The 14,075-nt window shown below is 36.7% G+C and overlaps 1 pseudogene; it reads right to left on the bottom strand.

The window, feature by feature from the left end:
• Positions 1-2,913: 2,913 nt before the first annotated feature.
• Positions 2,914-4,150, bottom strand: LOC143436635 (phosphoglycerate kinase 1 pseudogene; annotated as a pseudogene).
• Positions 4,151-14,075: the final 9,925 nt, after the last annotated feature.

Below are 14,075 nucleotides of genomic sequence, written 5' to 3'. Positions count from 1 at the left end.
GTTCATGTGCACAAGGAGAGTAGGCAGTGGACGAAAGGAACAGAGGGGATTTATTTTTCAGTTTTTAGACCAGTATTATTTGGTTTCACCTTAGGTCCCTGGCTATTTGTCTCTGGTTCTTTGTCACCCACACAGCATCAGGTATAGTGGAGTGCACCTTAAGTCAAATCAGTTATTGTTTTGTTACTTCTAAACCTTTGAGCCACCATTGCCCTAGTATATCTGGCAGGCAAGTATACTATTGTAGAGTTTATGACTGTCTTGGTGTTTGTGCTTCATAGGGCTAATGCTAGCAAGGACATATAATAAGAGAAACACTCATCCACCCCTGGTGGAACTGCAACCTCTTATGGACAGGGTGGAAATCAGTGTGGTGATTTCTCCAGTGAGATACAATTGACCTCAAGATCCAGCTATACCATTCTTAGGCATATACTCAAACAACACTTCAACCTACCTCAGAGATACTTACTGAAACATGTTCATTGCTGTTTTGTTCATATTAGTCATAAACTTGAAACAACCTAGAAGTCCCTCAACAGAAGATTTAATAAAGCAAATATGGTACATTTACATAATGGAATAGTACTCAGCTATTCAAAAATAATAACATTTAATTTGCAGGCAAATTCATAGAAATAGAAAAACTCACCAGGGTTGAGGTAACTCAGAACTAGAAATAAAAATATGAAATATATTCACTTATATGTAGATATTAGTGGCAAAGTCAATGATAACCATGCTACCAGCTATAGCATGGGTTACGGACAGCATAGGTTATGAATAGGGTAAGGGACTGGAACAATATTTTTCATCCTTTGAGTCATAACCTCTTTGGGATCAAATGACCCTTTCATAGGGGTTTCAAATCAGAAATCCTGCCTATCAAATATTTATGTTACAATTCTTAACAGTAGCAAAATTATAGTTATGGAGTAACAGCAAATTAATTTTATGGTTGGGGGATCACCACAACTTGAGGAACTGTATTAAAGTGTCACAGAATTAGAAAGGTTGAGAACCAGTGGGAACAAACAGATCTCCTTAGGAAAGAGAAATACAATAAATTATGGAAGATTGTAGTATTGGAGTGGGAGGATTAAGTTAGGAGAAGAAAGTATAGAGGGAAAAAATACAGAGAGAGAGAGAGAGAGAGAGAGAGAGAGAGAGAGAGAGAGAGAGAGAGAGAGAGAGAGAATAAACTATTTAGGCTGTATTTGGTTTATGGTATGGCAACAAATGGTATGGAGGCAAATCTGAAGAAAAATCTCCAAATAATAGGTGAGACAGTGTTCTAAATGTAGGTCAAGCCTATAAGTTGCTCTCCACAAAGTGGACAGTAAGGCCCCATTGCTGAAGACATCATCTACCACAATCATGGAACATTGAGATGTTGAGTTGGTGCCTACAAAGAGCCGACACCCCTGCATCTTTGATACAGGAAGGTCCATGGAATAGAGGTCATTACATTTTTTTAAAAAAAAATCTCTTGTTGGTTTTTCAAACTATGTCATTAAATTTGAATATATTCACAGGTCCCCTTGGTACTATTAGCACCTACTTTATTTCCAGATACACAAACAATCCAAAAATAATAAAAAATGCACACAAAAACTATTTAGTAGACTTTGGAAAGAAATGTGTAGTAATTCAAATTATAAATAATTGTCTAAAAATTACCAAAAAAAAAAGACTGTTCACTTCACTTTGTCTGGGTTGACTTAGCTGCAAAGACTGAAAAACAATTTTACTTTTTCCTGTTTGAATAAACCTTTGCCAAACCGTTAGCAATTGAGAAAGCCAAGCTTCAGCACTTGTTTTTCTTGGGTCATGTATAAATGTTTTCTAAATTGTATTTAATGCATTGTTAATGATCTATTTTTTTCATAATTTTCCATTAGCAGGATTCTCCTTTATTAGTTGAGCACTTATTTGGATACGATTATGACCATCTGATTCCATGACAGTCATGAGCAAGCCATATACTTAAATAGAACCAAATTTTTTCTTCTTTTTAATAGATTTATTGGAGAACCTTTTAATAGCTGCATTCTTAATCACTTGAAGTTGATTTAGCAGGATGTTTAGAGTGCAAGTGTTACTGGAATTTTCAAATGTTGGAAATAGAATGCTTAGAGAATGATAGTAGTTTATTACCAAACAAGAATTTGGTTTCATCCTTGTCTCCTGGCTTCCTAGCTTAAGTTCAGCTTGAATATGGATTTCTCAATACTATTTGCTTGCTCTTGGTCTCTCTCCCCCCCCCCCTCTCTCTCTCTCTCTCTCTCTCTCTCTTTCTTTTTTCTAAATTTTGAGATTTGGTCACACAGTATGAAATATTTTGGAAGAAAATTCTTACCAAGAAATTTTGATAAACAGCTGCTTCTTTATGTGATATTTTTTCAAATATTCTCAACATTTCCTCAAATTTCAATGAAGCATTAGAAGTACTGAAAATATTCTGTTGACTAACTAATATTGTTATAGTCACTAAGCTCATACCCAGTGGACATCTTTATTGTTTAATAGATCATCAACTTCTCCAAACCTACAGCTGGAATTTTATTGTGTTTCCATGCTGAGCCATGAATAGTGACAAAGCTAACCAGAGGCTCCATACATCAAAGAGAGCTAAGGTTTTACAGCTCACTTCCTTTCACAGGAAGAATATAAATAGATACCCTCTACAATGCACAATGGCTTTAGTCACTAAGGAACTTAAATGGGATCTTGAAGAATATAGATAATCCCAATGCAGTAAAGATGAGCTGAGAGACTGTGCAACTGCTTAAGGTTTCCTGGTGCTTCATCCTTCCTAGCCACTCACTGAATCTTGCTCTAACATCATATGGAGGTGAGGAAATCACTAAGTTGACTTAGGGGTTATGCACAGGAACCAAAGGCAGGAAAATATTAAACATTGCTGAGAACATCCACCCGAGGAAGGACTTTACCTTCCAGGATCTCTGGACTGGCACCACCCTGCACTGCTCACATGGCTGACTTTATCTGTGTTCCATTTGGCACAGCAAGAGGCAGTGTCTCCACCATCTACTATAGTGATGCAACCACTAGAAGTGGCTTTCACTACCTTATCCATGAGTGACTTGGTTCGCCTGACAAAAGTTTCCCATTCAAACCAATCCAAACAATCTGCTTAGCTTGGGACAACAGCCTCAGCATATTTCTTGCTGCTCTCAGTACCACAGTCCAAACCCAGACAGACAGCAGGTATATCGGAGGCCACAATAGCTTGGCTAGTCTTGGCATTCGCATCAAATTTGTCAGCAGTGACATAGTTAACAGGGAAGGTAATTTTCATATCATTTTTCTCACATTTGGACATGAGATTTTTGACAATCTTGGCTCCTTCTTCATCATACAGTGATGTGCCAATCTCCAGGTCGTTGAGCACCTTCAGGTAAAAGCCATTCCACCACCAATGATCATCTCATTGACATTGTTTGGCATATTATTTATCAGCTGGATCTTGTCTGCAACTTTCGCTCCTCCCAAGATATCCAGGAAGGGTTGCTCTGGTCTCTCCAAAGCCTTAGCAAAGTAGTTCGCCTCATTTTCATCAAAAGTCCACCAGCCTTCTGTGGCAGATTCACATCCAACATGGAGCTGTGGGTTCAGTGTGCAGTCCAAAAAGCATCACTGACATACACATCTCCTAGTTTGGACAGCGAGATTCAGAAAGCATGAATTTTGTCTGGCTCATCTTTAACCTTGATCCCAGAAGCATCTTTTCCCTTCCCTTCTTCTTCTACATGAAAGTGGAGGTTCTCCAACAGGATGACAGTCCCAGGATGACAGGATTGGCACAGGCATTCTTGACTTCTGGGCCCACATAATCCTTTAAGAACAGAACATCCTTGCCTAGCAGGGACTTGAGTTCTGCAGCAACTGGCTCTAAGGAGTACTTGTCAGGCATGGGAACACCATCAGGCCAGCCCAAGTGGCTCATAAGGACAACAGACATGGCTTCATTGTCCAAGCAGAATTTGATGCTTGGAACAGCTGCCTTGATCCTTTGGTTATTTGTTATCAGATTGTTCTTCATAGGAACATTGCAGTCCACCTTCATCATGACCTGCTTCCCCTTCATTTCCAGCTTGTCCAAAGTCTGCTTTTTAGAAAGCCGCATTTTATCAATACTGTGAGGTTGAGAGGCCCAGAGCTGAGGAAGAAGAGAGGTCCTGATCCTCTTTAGGTGACAGATATGATTTCACTTTAAAAATAGAAAACTAATACAAAAATTCACTCTAGATTTTGATGCTGAATATATAAATATATCCAATAAATAATTGTATGAATTAACATGTATGGACAAACATGGATTCTCCTATCTAATGTCATTTGAACCAAATAATCACTGACAAAAAAGGACAATTTTGTGAATATATTATTAAATTTTATGTAATCATTTTACAATATGTATCTATGTCATGATCACTATATTGTATATTATAAATAAACACTATTTCTGCATGTTAACCATACTTAAAAACAAAAGAAAAATGATCACTTCTCTAAGAGAGAACGTTTACTATATATTGCACTTATGTAAGACCTATAAAGGATTTGGTCTTTTGGGCTGGAGAGATGGCTCCAGCTTCAGGAAATTAAAAAAAAAGAGAGAGAAAGAAAATACTATGTGATAATACATCTCAAAACATTCTGTGTCTCTCACATATTTCTTTTTCCACAATTTATTCCTAGTTATAAACTCACTTTGTCATAAAATTCCTATTCAACTTCAACACTGCACGGCTCTCTTCTAAGATGAAAGTAGCTTGGATTAGTGAATCTAACACTGAGTAGAATAGATAGAACTGAAAGACAGAAGAATTCTAATAAAAATACTATGGATTATTTAGATTATAAAATAGACGAGCAGCAGAAAGTGGCATGTTTCCCTCCATGTGCCATATGCTGTCAGGAAATATGCGATTACCTGAATGAGAGGCAGGAGCATAACGGTGTGGCCCAGGCCAGTAGACTGTAAGCCACGTTTAAATGATGTAATTAAAATCAATGAATGGAATATTGAACCACCTTTATATTCTAAGACAATAAACCTTAAAACTTACCATCTTATCTCACCTCTATTAAAAATGGTTTCTACAGCAGCATTCTATTAGGAATTATAAATTGCCATGGCAAAACACATACAATTGAGTAAATTTGCTAGGTTTACATTACCTCTGAGGGAAAATGCTTTGTTTTGCTCTTCTTCATGAAATATTTAGCCAAAAATATTTTAATCACATTCAGACCATTATTTGTTTAGAAAATAGTAATAATTTGAAAATTAATTATATCATTAAATACTACTTCATTGATAGTTACATGTCAGGAGCTATCACAGGACAAGCTAATAACTAACAGATGCACTTCCTGAGATGGTGTCCTTTGGATTATAATCTGAGACAAATTTGTGTTAAGGCAACTAATTCTCTCAAGAGAATTAATTTTAGGAAAGATTCCTGCTATTAAAATGTTTTTCCTCTTATTTTTAAACATATATGACACTCACTAGATATTAGCCCACCCTTTTTGAGCAGATCTCTGCAGATCTATGAAGATGTACTGTTTTATGGTGATACTATATAGACAAATAGATGACTTCTTAAGTCTTAATGATGATCCTAAAAGAATTCCTAAAATTAAATCAATGATTATTAAGGTCTTTTATAGTGGGACTGCTATTAGGTCCTTTTCTGATGTAAAAACTATAATGAGGACTCTGGCAGTCTCCTATATGTCGCCATATTTGGTCTTCAGTTATTTGGTCTTAGTAACATGACTTTCTCCTACTCAGAGCATATTCCAAGAAATTATAAAACAATTAACCAAAGATCATAAAAAGGGAACTAATGGTTTATTATAGGTGCTAGGACAGAGGATAAAATATTGACTTGGTTATCTATACAAAATTTTACTAATAACTTGTCATGGTTTTCAATTTTCAATAAACCTGTGGAATTGTGACAGGTGATAGATGTTTAACCAGATAATTACTCCTAATAGAATCCATGTAAACATTCTCTGTTGTAAACTTCTATTTCAATTTATGATTTGATTTTTTTGTGTGTGAACTTCTGGTGAACTTTTAAACATGTATATAGGTCTGTGGCTTCATATCAGCTAGGGTATATTGCCTGGTTGGTGGCTCAATGTCTGAGAAATCTTGGGAGTCCAGGTTAGTTGAGACTGTTGGTCTTCCTATGAGGTCACCTTCCTCCTCAGTTTCTTCCAGCCTTTCCGTAATTCAATTACAAAAGTCCTTGGCTTCTGTTCATTGGTAAGTATCTGCATCTGACTCTTTCATCTGATTTTTGGGCAGCTCCTGTCTGTAACATAGCATGAGTAACAGGTTCGGGCTTTGAAGCCTCCCCTTGAGATGGATCTGAATTTGGGCCAGTCACTGGAATTCCTTTCCCTCAGACTCATCTCTACTTTTGTCCCTCCAGTTCTTTTAGACAGGAAAGATTCTGGATCAAAGTGTTTGACTGTGGGTTGGCAATTCCATTCCTCCACTTGATGCCCTGTCTTTCTACTGGAGGCAGAAGTTTGATATTAAAATGATTGAACATAAAAAAGTATTTGTTATCTCATCCTATTAGTAAAAGAAATGACCTGAGACTTGGAAATTTGTAAAGAAAGGTGTTTAGTGTACAGTTCTGTAGGTCAAATAACATGCCAATGGTATCTTGTCATGTAATGATGAATGATGAGAGAGAGAGAGAGAGAGAGAGAGAGAGAGAGATAACATAATAAAATGATGAAAGAAGAATTCATAAAGCAAGAAGGAGTCAGTTTTGCTGTGCTGTAACAACTCAACTCTTTATGTAACTAACAAATGTCCCTCACATATTGTTGCAGGAGATATTTAAAAACAGCGGAACACAATCTGTTTGTTATTAATCAGCCGCCATCTTTCTGACTAGCCTAGGCCTGAGGCCATGAGTGGCAGCTATTTCTAATTAAAACCTAGAAAACACCATAACAGTTCAGCTCAGGCAGCTGGTTCAGGCTGCCAGACACCGGCCCTGCCACCCAAAAGATGCCAGCATGGGAGATGACCCTGCCAATCTTCGACTCTGTCTCCACAAGGCTGGGCTGAGACCAGACCACCCTGCCATCTATGTGGGACTGGTAGAAATGAGACTCTAAAGTTTAGACTATCCAAAGGCTTTATATGTTTGGTAATGCTCAATTACAAGATGCCCACACAATTGGAGGAGTTTCCCAATTAACTAACCTAGATATAAGTTGTTACCCAGGACTGCTCTCAATCCAAGCGTTGTTCTTCATTCTCATACATCTATGTGTCCCTCGCTCCTCCTCTTCTTTCTCCTCCTCTCCTTACTCCTCCTCTTCCTCTCCTTACTCCTCCCACCTTATCTCCTCCCAACTTGCTGGAAAAATATGCCTCTACATATCATCCTTCCTGTTAAAATAAACAAAGAAAAAAAACTTTCTCTCAAAATAAAATCTGAGCACAACTATATCAATTTATATCAGTAAGGTACAAGATAGACCTAATACCCAGTCCATCATTTTATTAATTAAACAGAACCTCTGTCATCTCTCCTAACTAAAAGACTTAGTTCTGAACCTGTCTTAGGTCCTGGCTTCAGAATGAATATCAACTGAAAACCATCCTCTCAAATCTGTTCTCTCAAAGTAGATAACCTGGGTTGGCTATGAGTCTACATGTCTTCAACCCTGTCAGAAATCCAGAATGACTGAATTAACTGAAATAATGAGAAGCATGAAACTTGGCTTCTATAACTTAGCCAATTTATAGAAACCACTGATTACCTGAACAGTTCCTTAATTCCAAGTGTTGGAACATCTGGTGTTTAGCCTTCTGGCCCAGGATCATCTGACAGACCTAATAATGCAGAATTTTTAAGGGTTGATCACTCTGTCTTGGCAGATTTAATCAGTTGACTATTCCACAAGTGTGTCCTTTTTCGGGACAATGATTTGTCTTTAGATAGAAAGAGGCAATTCTTGCCTAGCAGCTGTCTCACCACAACTGGAGTAACTCCAAAGATGTTCAGTTTCTTCTTAGAATCCAAGATAGGGAATCTGTCAGGAGCAGACAGGTCTCTAATCAAAATGAACATTAATACCGAAATGTTTGTAACATCAATTCTGTGGACTTCTAATGTTTTTGAAAACAACTATATATGTAAAGCAATCTGGACGTTGTGCATTAACTCCTCTCAGATATTTCTAATTAAAATCTAGAAAACACCATAACAATAAACTCAGAGCCATGAATTTTCTATTAGGACCTTAACTCACATTGCTTAATCGTCTAAAAACAGTTTATAATAGCAGTCATAGAAGACCTTATATTCTTAAAGTTGTTATATAGGCACAATGCCTATATAAGAGTAACAACATTAATCCCAATTTTATATCAATAAAAATTCATACCAATGAAAACATTAAATTTGTACAAAATAAATTCTGTACCAATGTAAGAGTATAAATCAACTCTGTATAAATCATAAAGGTTTCTACAAATAGGTTATGGCTATGTAATCAATTCTAGCTATTCTTCCTATTTCAATAAAACCATTACTTTTCCCTAGAAGGACAGACTAATATTAACCACCTCAGTCCCCAATCTCGGGAAATAGGTGTGCCAACTCTTCATTAATGTCTTCAAACTGAATATGGGCATTGAGATATTAGAAGAGGGGTGGGGGAAGGGTAAATTGATAAGCCTCTGATGTCTGTGTCGTCACTGTGTCCAGCTGAAATTCCAGGACATCAGAGGTTCGAGCAGTTCTGCTCAGCTTGATTGATGAGTAGATACACCAAGGCCGTGTATTCTGCAATATATAATTCTCAAAACAAATTTTAGTATCAAGATTAATTTTTTGTTTGAATTCTGGAATCTAGTCTTCTGGGAGCCTGCCTTTGTCATGTATAATTCATATAATTCTGGGAGGTAAAAATATCTTAATCATCTCTTCTGAAAACACACAGACAAAACCTTTTTCCCAAAAGAAAATTCCTTGAGCCAGTAACCAGCAAAACTTTTATCTTGACCTCTTTCCCAGAGGAACAATACAACCACAAAACTGAAAATCACACTCATCTTGAAAAAAAAAATCAATTTAATAACAAAAATACTGTATGTGTCTATTTTTAGGCCTTTCTATTTTGCCAAGCAGAAAATGAAGCCAGAATTTCTGTGGAGCCCACATTAGACAGAACCCAAGTCTCCTGTGAGGCAATATAACTTTATATCATCTGAATACACCTGATTTACAATATCTTTCTGTTCAGTCCTCTGCCTAGAAAGTTTTTTATGTATACCATCTATCAGTTTGCTTCTGTACTCCAGAGCAACTTCCATTAACACACTGTACTCTCTACTCTACAGTCAGTGACAATTTTCCCTATCTTAGTTCCAAACCACAGGTGAAATCCCCACATGATTTGGACAAATCTATTTATAACTCTTTCCTGAAAGCAAATAATCCCTATATAGTAACTTTATACTTACATCAGTAACTGTTCCACAATGGAGGCTTATGTATTTAGCTCTCTTGGCTAAAATGTATAGCTGTCTGTCTGTGGTTTTGTGCCTAGAGCCACAGACAAAGTTTCTCTACCTATCTTTGTTCCAAACTGCAGGCAAGATTCCCTATGTTAATTGAACAAAACTGTTTCTAAATCTATCTTAAAAACAAATAATCTCTATTTTAATTCACAGTTCAAATCTCTCTGTCATAGAAGTAAGCTACTTCCTTCTTTTCTTAAAAAAAAAAGTAATCCATGTTTCCTCACAGAAGGGAACAAATAGGGTTTTGTTTGTTTTGTTTTGTTTTTTGTTCAGGGTTCCCATGCTAGGAGTTATGTGACTTATATCAGTGCTTACTCACTCGCTTTCTTTTTTTTTATTTTATATTTTATTTACATTTAAGATGCCATCCCCTTTCCACATTTCCCCTTCCTAGTACACCCTGTCCCATGCCCCCTTTCCTTTTTGCTTTTATATGATTTTTTTAAAATGTTAATCAAAGGATTTATAAGTTTGGTAATGCTCTATGAGAAGCGTAACCCAATACCCAACCTAGATATAAAAACTATCTTTGACTGGTGGAGACATGTGAACATCTGCCTCCATGCCCCCTCTCTCTTTCTCTCATCACCTAGCTTCTCCTCTTCTTCATCTTCTCTCCTTGTTCCATCTCTTCCTCTCAGTACTCCTTCCCACTTAGCTCCTCCTACATATCACTCTTCCTGTTAAAGTAGAACTTTTCTCTCAAAATACAATTAGAGCATACTTATTCCTAATTGTACCAGTGAGGTATGAGATAGTCCTAATACCCAGTCCATCATTCTGTTGACTAACCAGAACCTCTGTCATCTCTTCTAACTAAAACACTTACTTTTGATCCTGGCTTTTTTGGCTTTAGAATGAATGTCAGCTGAAAACCATCTCCTCAGATCTTTTCTCTCAAAGTAAATAGTCAGGATTGGTTATGAGACTATAGGTCTTCAACCTTATCAGAAATCCAGAATGACTGAGTTAACTGAAGTTATGGGAAGCACTAAGCATAGCTTCTAAAACTTAGCCAATTTATAGAGACCGCTGAACACCTGAGAAGCCCCTATACTACCGAATGTTGGAGCATCAAATCTTCAGCCTTCTGGCCCAGAATCATCTGACAGACCTTAGTGATGCAGGATTATTAAGGGCTGATTACTCTGTCTAGGCAGATATAATCAGTCGACTATTCTGCATGTGTGTCCTTTTCTGGACAGTAATTTGTCTGTAGATGGAGAGAGGCAATTCTTGCCTAGTGGCTGTCACCGTACAACTGGAGTATCTCCAAGGATGCTCAATTTCTTCTTAGAATCCACGACAGGAAGCTGTCAGGAGCAGACAGGTCTCTAATCAGAATGAACATTAATATATAAATATTTGTAGCGTCAGTTCTATGGACTTCTGATGTTTTGAAAACCAACTATCCATGTAAGGTAACCTGGACTGTTGTCTGTTCACTCCTCTCAGCTATTTCTAAATAAAATATGGAAAACACCCTAACAATAAACTCAAAACCATGAATTTGCTATAGTCTCTTAACTCATAGGTTAACCGTCCCAAATCAGTTAAAAAAGTTAAAAAAGGGCTGGGTCTAGGCCTTGTATTCCTAAATGTGTTATACAGGTACAATGCCCATGAGAGTATCAATATTCATCTCATTTTTTTATATTAATAAGAGGCTCATACCAATGAAAACCTTAAATTTGAAATCAAAGTAAATTTTGTACCATTTAAGAAATTATAACTTCATCTTGATAATAATTATACAGATTTCTACCAATAGGTTATGGCTATGCAATAAGTCACTCACTCACTTTCTTAAAAAAAAAAAACCAACTTTACTTTCAGGTGAAATAGACTTAAATTTCCAGTGAATTCCTGCCAGACATTGGTCTCCACTTTGTTGTGGGAGACATTTAAAAACAGCAGCACACAATCTGTTTGTGCTTAATCAGCTGCCATCTTCCTAACTAGCTTAGGCCTGACGCCATGGGCTGCAGCAGCATCTCCACTCAGCTCGGGCAACTGCCTAAGACATCACTAGCTCTGCCACCCACTAGATGCCAACATGGGAGATGGCTCTGCCAATCTTACACTCTGTCTCCACAAGACTGGGCTGAACCCAGAGCATCCAGCCATCCATTTGGGCCTGGTAGGAATGAGACTCTAATGCTTAGATTATCCAAAGGCTTTATATGTTTGGTAATGCTCAATAACAACATGCCCATACAATTAGAAGTATATCCCAATTAGCTAACCTAAATATAAATTGTTACCAAGAACTGCTCTCAATCTAAGCATGGTTTTCCATCCTCTTACATCTCTGCCTCCCTCACTCCTCCTCTCCCTTCTCCTCCTCTTTGCCTTACTTATACAAACTCTCTCTCTCTCTCTCTCTCTCTCTCTCTCTCTCTCTCTCTCTTTCTCTCTCTGTATGTGTGTGATATAAATTTCGATGTAGACTGTTTAGATAGGATTAATTCCAGCTTATTTAGTATCATTTAGGTATATAACTAATATTACAAATTACTGATGAATGTGTTTGCTGCAGACCAATTGAAGACATAAGAATCAGTTTATAAAACCATTGCTAGCTATTCAATATACACATTAATGCAGTTGGCTAGATAGTTCTAGATTTAAATGAGTATCGCATACACAATATCAATTTCTATAGGTATTTTTCTATGATTATTAACTACTTGATGTTCTCACAGACTCCAGATCTTTAATTCACACTCTGGAGTAGTGAAGTCCAAAAGTCTAAGTTCAGCATCAGATAAATAGTAACTACACTCTGATTCACCATTAAAAGTGAAAAGGAATCTTTCTCATTCATTTTATATTCTAGCCATGAATCAAAAAATTATTTCTGAGCATTCTGTATAACAATAATGATGATTTCAATACAGACAAATTTTATGCATTCCAGTTTTTATCTGACAATAAAGAATGATTTGGTCATTTGTTAACTGCTCATCTTTGATCTTCACTACATAAGTGTCTATATACTGAACAGATCCTTGGGAACAATTTTAAATGAAAATAACAAAAATTAAGGACTTATTACCTGGTAGGCCCTGCCCTAAGTAATTCTTAAAAATAGATACTGTGAAAACAGGAGCTAAATCAAAGCATCCTGGCAGAATTAAACACAAGCTGGTCTAATGAAGAGCATTCTTTAGCTATGTCAATTTTAATCATATCACATATTTTCTGATAGAGTCTCCCTTTATTCTGAACTAAAATGAAGTTACTCATATGCTTTGGGTAACTATATTTTATTATTAAAGTCATCTTCTTGGACAAAAGTATTTTATTAGTTGACTTCTTTTAAGCAACTATTAAAAGTTCTTATTAGTATTTCAGGAGTTAACATAATTAGGAAGAAATTTATGGAGAATGGATATGAACTATTAAGAAGCTCATCACCTTGAATATTTAGTATTTGTTTATGTATTGATTGTTATAAGACAGGATATCATGTGTCCTATTCTGGCCTCAATCTCACTACGTGCTAGAAGTTAGCCTTAAACTTCTTAATTTACCATAACTCTACCTCTTGGGTACTGGAAATGCAGGTATGCGCCATGTGCCACCATGCCCAGATTTACATAGTGCTGAGGCTCAAGTTCAAGACTTTGTGCATGTTAGTCAAGAACGCTACCACTGTTAGCTTATACATGTTCATAGTCATAGATAATATCTAGACCAAATAAATTGGGTATGTGAAATTTTTCTTCTAGAACCGCACACACAGGGGAATGAAGGGAGGGAGAAAGGGAGAGAGAGAGAGAGAGAGAGAGAGAGAGAGAGAGAGAGAGAGAGAGAGAGAGAGAGAGAGAGAGAGAGAGAGAGAGACACAGAGACACAGAGAAACAGAGAAACAGAGAAACAGAGAAACAGAGAAACAGAGAAACAGAGAAACAGAGAAACAGAGAAACAGAGAAACAGAGAAACAGAGAAACAGAGAAACAGAGAAACAAACAGAGAAACAGAGAAACAAACAGAGAAACAGAGAAACAGAGAAACAGAGAGAGAAACAGACAGACAGACAGAGACAGACAAAGATACAGAGAGATATTCTGTTACTTTGGAGATAGTAACTCTGGTAAAACTGTATTTCCCTGTTCACAGTACTTGGTACTCTGTGTCTCTTTGTTTGATTATACTTTCTTTTTCTTTTAGAAGGTTACGTGGGGAGGTAATTAAGGTCTACTCTGATTTTCCATAGTAATTCTTGGTTGTTTTTTAATTGCAGATTTTCTCGAAGCATGGCATTATTTACATATTTCACTGATTAATGCTTCATATCTTTGAGTCCACAGTATTCAATTAATATGACTTTTGACTATTGAGAACACACACTAGTGATATAGTTTAAGAAAGAAGGGTTCTGATTACACAGATATATGTCACTATCTGCTATACGAACTAACCACTGACTTGGGGTTAACTTTGCCATTTTGTTTTCTGCTGAGTTTTG

Source organism: Arvicanthis niloticus, chromosome 23 (genome assembly GCF_011762505.2).
Source record: "Arvicanthis niloticus isolate mArvNil1 chromosome 23, mArvNil1.pat.X, whole genome shotgun sequence".
Lineage (NCBI taxonomy): Eukaryota > Metazoa > Chordata > Mammalia > Rodentia > Muridae > Arvicanthis > Arvicanthis niloticus.
Note: the sequence above shows the minus strand (reverse complement) of the source record. Positions and strands in the feature narration are given on the sequence as shown.